The sequence below is a fragment of the Elephantulus edwardii genome, unplaced genomic scaffold, assembly GCF_000299155.1.
Source record: "Elephantulus edwardii isolate Elephantulus edwardi_28Jun2011 unplaced genomic scaffold, EleEdw1.0 scaffold00096, whole genome shotgun sequence".
In the NCBI taxonomy this organism is placed as follows: Eukaryota; Metazoa; Chordata; class Mammalia; order Macroscelidea; family Macroscelididae; genus Elephantulus; species Elephantulus edwardii.
Genome location: NW_006399846.1, coordinates 10,221,586 through 10,228,421, shown reverse-complemented (window position 1 = coordinate 10,228,421; position 6,836 = coordinate 10,221,586). Strand labels below are relative to the sequence as shown.

General features: G+C 37.9%; 1 pseudogene; it reads left to right on the top strand.

The window, feature by feature from the left end:
* Window positions 1–5,407: 5,407 nt before the first annotated feature.
* Window positions 5,408–6,070, top strand: LOC102846819 (annotated as a pseudogene).
* Window positions 6,071–6,836: the final 766 nt, after the last annotated feature.

Genomic DNA, 6,836 nt, shown 5'->3' with positions numbered 1-6,836 from the left:
ATTTTGGGCATTTTGCTAGGAGAGGCTATTCATTGGAAAGGGATACCATACTTGGAAAGATAGAGAGACAGACAAAGAAAGGAAGACTCTCAATGAGATGGCTTGACACAATGGCTGCAGCATTGGGCTTAAGTGTGTCAAAGATTATGAGGATAGAACAGGATAGGACAGGGTTCAGATATGTTGTTCATAGGGTCGCTATGAGTTGTACTAAAGTCAGTATCACCTAACAACAACAACAACAACAACAACAACATTAGCAAAGTTCTATAAGCCAACAAACAACAAGTGCTAGCAAGGATGTAGACAGATTTGAACGTTCAAACTCAGTTAGGGAGACTGGCTCAGGACAGGGCAGGGTTCAAAACTGGTTTACATACGGTCGTTATAGGTCACAGTCAACTCGACAACACATAACAACAATAACACAGGGGAAACGTACAATGGTGCTACCGTTCTGAAAAATCATATTATGCTTCATTAGAAAGTTCAGAATAGAAATACAATTTTATTCAACAATCTCAATGCAAGGTATAGATCCCAAAGCAAAGAAGAGCTGCACCTAACACATAGATGCACATCCAAGTTTATTGCAGCATTGTTTACAATAGGAAAGAGATGAAAACAACCTAAGTGTTCATCATTGGATAATTAGATAAAGAAATTGTGCTTCATTTATACAACAGAGTACTATGCAACACTAAAAAATAGAAATACTATGTAAGATGGATACATCTAGAGAATAGTATGCTAAGTGAAATGAGTTAGTTACAAAAGGACTATTATTGCATGAGAGCACTTTAAAAAAAATGGGACCACTATTGTAAAAACCTAAGGAAAACTTCACACACAGAATCATTCTTGGATGGTTACCACAGTTGGGAAGACGGGAAAAGGGGAATAAAAATTAATAAACAAAACACATAAAGAAATACAGTCATTCTCTTTCAGAAAGATGCAAATCAAAACTGTAATGAGATGTCACCTCATTCTGGTAAAAACAACATTTTTGTTGTTGTTTGATGCCGTCGAGTCGTAGACGACTCATAGCGACCCTATGAACGAACGGCCTGAGCACTGTTCGTACATAGAGTTTCCGGAGGCAAGCCATTTTGGAAGTGGATGCTGCTCCTGATTCCAGGCTTGATTTAGTCAGGAAGCTCCAGCCAACACTGTCCACCATGGGTGCCCATTACCACGATTGGCACATCACTGTCACGGTCTTCAGCATCACAGCAACCACGAGTTACCTCTGTACAGCAACGCACAGACCAGTGCTATACCACCTAGAAGAATGTTTGACAGGAAGACAATTTGAACCTGGCCGAGGGCCACAGAGGAAAATCACCCACCTTCGGCTTGAGAGCATAGCTTCCTTTCCACTAGGCCAACATAGCTCTCTCTTGGTCGTCGTCATTGTTCAGTAAAATATTAAATAATAAAGTCGGGCAAAGGTATGGAGATATTAGAATTTTCATACAATGTTGGTGCAAATGTAAAATGATCCAACTATTATGTAGAGTAGTTTTTTGCTTACTTGGAAAATTGAGACTAGAAATACCATTTGATCCAGCAATTTCACTGTTGTTATTGTGCATTGCCATCAAGTCAGATCTGATTCATAGCTGATCCTCCATTGTGTTTTCAGAGGCTGTAAAACACACAGAAAGAGACATTCCCCAACTTTTTCCCACACAGCAGCTAGTGGACTTGAACCACTCATCTTCCTGTTGCTCACTAGACCACTGGAGCTCCCCAGAAATTCCTTTACTAGATACATATCCTAAGGAAATAAGAGCCATGACACCCATGTTTATTGCTGCACTATTTGTAATAGCAAAGAGCTAGAAACACCCCAAGTGCCTATCATTGAACAAATGGAGAAAGTAGTACATGCCCACAATATTGTTCTAAACATACTAAAAAATAATAAAAAATTAATTAAGTACTTCTTAAAATGGATTAAATTAGAACAAATCATAACTACACAAATGAGGCTGGAGATAGAATGACTGAATTTTGTGTGCTCAAGGATTTATTCATAGCAAGTATCTTTTTAAAATATACTAATGGCAACTTTACACATGAACATCACCTGGTGAAGTACACAGGAATCAGACTGACTATTTTTGTAAGAAGAATTGTTGGAGAAGCACAATATCTGTTGTCAAAACTAGACCAGATGCCAATTGTGGAACAATCAATTACTCATGCGCAAGTTTAAATTGAAGCTGAAGAAAATGAAAACTACTCAACAAGAGCCAAAATATGACCTGAGCCTATCCCAGTTGATTTTAAGAATTAGCTCAAAACAGGTTTGAGGCATTGAACACCAATGATCGAAGCCCAGAGGAACTGTGGGAGGATATCATCCATGAGGAGAGCAAAAGATCATTACAAAGAAGGAAGAGGAAGAAAACCCCAAAATAGATTTCAGAAGAGATTATGAAAATTGCATTAGGGTTTCAAGAAGCCAAACAAAAGGAAGAAATGCTGAATTAAAAGACCTGAACAGTACATTTCAGAGGGTAGCTCAAGAAGATAAAGCAAAACATAATGAATGGAAATGATTGTTTGAAACACAATGTGAATGAAGAATTGTGTGAAAAACACTGTATACAAACTTTGTAAGCAAACCAATAATGAAATGTGCAGAGAGCTGGAGTCAGAAAATAAAAAAGGAAGAACTTGCTCTACATTTTTCAAAGCTTGAATAAACCTCTGGTTACAATGTTGAAAATACTATGTGTAAAATCTTGAGCGGTTCAGGAAACATCAAAAGAAGCTGAAAGGAACATGCAGAATCACTGTATAAAAAAGAATTGGTTGACACTGAAAACTTTCAAGAAGTACCATATGCACAAGAGCCTATGATAACTAAGGTTGAAGTTCAAGGTGCACTGAAGACTTTACCAAAAAGATAAGGCCCCAGGAATTGATGGAATACCAATTGATGTGTTTCAACTATCAGATGCAACCCTGAATGTTCTCACCAGTTTATGACAGGAAGTTTGGAGAACAGCTGCCTAGTCAACAGACTAGAAGAGATCCATATTTATCCTCATTTCCAAAAAAAAGATGATCCAACAGAGAGTGGAAATTATTGAACAATATCATTAATATCTAATTCAAGCAAACTATTATTGAATGAATATCATGCATGTCTCATGCAAGCAAAATATTGTTGGTGATCATTAAAAATCAGAACGAATACATTGATGGGGAAATACTAGAAGCTCAAGCTAGCTTTAGAAGAGGCCGCAGCACCAGGGATATCATGGCTTATGTCAGATGAATCCTGGCTGAGAGCAGAGAAGACAAGAAGAATGTCTATTTGCGTTTTATTGACTATGCAAAGGCATTTGGCTATGTGGATCATAACAAATTATGGCTAAGATTGAGAAGAATGGAAATCCCAGAACACTTAATTGTGCTCATAAGTAATGTATACCTAGGCCAAGAAGCTGTTGTTCAAATGGAGCAAGGGAACACTGAGTGGTTTAAAATCAGGAAGGGTGTGTGTCAGGGTTCTATCTTTTCTCCATACCTATTCAATCTGTATGTTGTTGTTGTTGTTAAGAGCCGTCAAGTCGCAGGCGATTCATAGTGACCCTATGAAGGAGAGTCCTCAATGGTTGGGTGTCTTTTATCCTCTCTCCAGGTTCATAGGGTTTCCGGAGGCAAGCTATTACAGAAGTGGATGCCACTTCTCCTTCCAAGCTTGTTTTTATCTGGGAGCTCCACCCCACTCTCTGTCTGCATTGGGTAACCAACCACTAAGGCATTTGACACATTAGTGTCGCGGTGTTCAGCCTCACAGCAACCGCAAGTGACTGCTGTACAGCAACTTGTACACCAGGGATATATGACCTAGAGGAATGTCTGAACAAAAACAATGAAAGACAGGCTCGGGGACCCCGGATTTAAGGTCACCCACCTTCGGCTTGGTAGCATCGCTTTCTGCCCACTGGGTCAGCTGATCTGTCTCTCTATGTTGATGTTATTGTTGTTAAGTGCCGTCGAGTCACAGGCGACTCATAGCGACCGTATGAAAGAGAGTCTTCAATGCTTGGGTGTCTTTCATCCTCTCATTCAATCTGTATGCTGAAGAAAAAAATTAGCAAAATTGGACTCTATCAAGAAGAATGTGGCATCAGGATTGGAGGAAGACTTATCAACAACTTGCCTTATACTGAATTAAAGGTTTGCTTGTTGAAAGTAAGAAGGATATGAAACACTTCCTGCAGAAGATCAAGGACTTCAGTGTGGATTACATCTCAACATCAAGAAAACAAAGATCCTTACCACAGGACTAACAGTCAACATTATGACAGATAAAGAAAAGTTTGAAGCTGTCAATGATTTCATCTTCCTTGGATAAACAATAAACATCCTTGGTGCCAGCAGTGAAGAAATCAGGAAATGTATTTAACTGGGCAAATCTGCTGCAAGGGACCTCTCCAAAATGCTGAAAAGCAATGGTGTCAGTTTTAAGACTAAGGTGGGCCTGATTCAGGCCATGGTCTTCTCAATCACCTGCCATGTATCAAAGAGCTGAACAGTGAATAATGATGACAGTAGAAGAATTTATACCTTTGAGTTGTGGTATTGGAGAAGAGTACTAAATATCTCATGGACCACAAAAAGAACAAACAGATATGTCTTAGAGAAGGTGCAACCAGAGTGTTCCTTGGAGACAAGGGTGGCAAACTTTTGTCTTTCATATTTTGGACACATAGCTAAGCGAGGTTGTTCCTTGAAAAGGAACATCATACTTTGAAAGCTGGAGGGTCATGGAAGAAAAGGAAGACACCAAACTAAATAGATTGACACAGTGACTTCAGCATGGCCTCAAGTGTGTCAGAGTTGATGAGGATGGCAGAGGATAGGGCAGGTTTCAGGTCAGCTGTTCATAGGGTCACTATGAGTCATACTTGACAGCACCTAACAACAACATAAACTGTGTTATGCTTTGTCACACAAGTCAGTCACAAAAGGACAATTATGGTGTTAAGACTTAATATAAAACTATTTATACCAATAAAAAAATCTTGGAGGGCTAACAGATGATAAGCGAGGGAAAAGGGGAGCAAAAGATAAGTAAAATTAAATTTTTGCAAAAACAATGTATTAGATAAAAGGAAAGGCAATATACAATAAGAGGTTGATAAAACATTGTAATTAATTAAATTAATAAATGATAATATAAATTAGTATATATAAGTGATTTTGTGAAAAATAAATAAGATTCATAAATTTTCACTTTAAAAATTCTATGCAGCCAGAAGTTATTACATGCAAAAAATATCTCAGATCACAGTAAAGAAACTAATTTCAAAAGTAACAGTAGATGACATTGTTATATTGTAGGCTTAAAAAGAATCTGAGCAAACCTTAAGTAATTGTAATGGTGGGTATGGGTTTAGTGACCAGAGAGGTTGTGGTGGATGCACTGCCCTATTTTGATCAAGGTTATGAAGTGACCAGCGTTCATGAGGCTGCTGTGGTGCTGGTGGAGGAGGAAACTCACAGATACCGACCTACAAACAACTACCTGAGCTACCTGACAGCCCCAGATTATTCAACTTTTGAAACTGACATAATGAGAAATGAGTCTGAAAGACTGGCTGCTTGACAACCAATTGAGTTGCTCAGTATGAAACAGTATGAACTTCCAGCCCCTTCCTCAGATCAGAAAAATGATATTACTGCATAACAAGAATGTGTAAATAATTCTGTGGCCCAATTAGAACATCAAGCAGTTTGAATTGAAAATCTAGAACTAATGTCACAACATAGATGCAATGCCTGGAAAGTATTCACATGATTGAGCATGCTCAAAAAGAGCTCCAGAAATTAAGGAAACACATTCAAGATTTAAACTGGCAGTGAAAGGACATGCAACTAACAGCTGGTTCCAAATTGAGAGAAATGGAGTCAACTTGAGTATCCCTGGTTAGTATAGAATAATGAGATTGAACGGAGTATTGTACAACTAGAAAATGAAATCTATCATATAAAGCAGGAGCATGGAGAAGCAAATAAAGAAATCATCTGGCAAGACTTCTGAAAAGAAAGATGAACTTTCACAGACTATCAGCCATCTGAGTTCTTCTGAACCATGAAAGACCAACATTTTATGGAAACCATTGGCTTAATGTTTAGAAACCATAGAATGTAAAACTTTTGTATTATTTCTGTGTGTACATATTAGCAAAATAAAATCTTTCTGCTTGGTAGTATTTTTGTAGCTTAAAAAGAAACAATCTTAAGGCATTCAAGATAAGTATGTCCTTATCTTGGGTCTTATTTTGCATCCAAGAGTTCTTTATGGAAAACTTTCACATGTACAAGACTTTGGGAGTTTTTGCTTATACCTTTGTCTAATAAGAAGTAATGCTAAATAAATTTTTTGTTAATCAGGAAAAAAAGAATCTGAAGGGGGGGAAATGTCATTATTATATTAAGAATTACCATTCTGGCTTAGAAATTTGCAAAATAAGCTTAACTCATATTTTCTCTTTTAGTAATAAAGAGTATTTGTTTGGAAAGGGAAAGCCACTTTTTGTGCTTATTAGTCTCACTTTGGGCACTGCTCAGCAGAATTCTTCATCTCTACTATGAGACATCAGCTGAAGCATCTCTATTGGGAACTTACTTTTCAAGATGGCTTACTCACATGGAAATTAAGTACTTCCTCTCAACTCAGAGTGCAGTTAAGCTAGGAACTTGGAGCATCAAGTCTCTCCATATGTGCCTTTTCATAACCATTTGGGATTCCTCATGGCATATGGATGGATGCCAAGAACAAGCAACCCAAGAGTGTGGGGAAAATC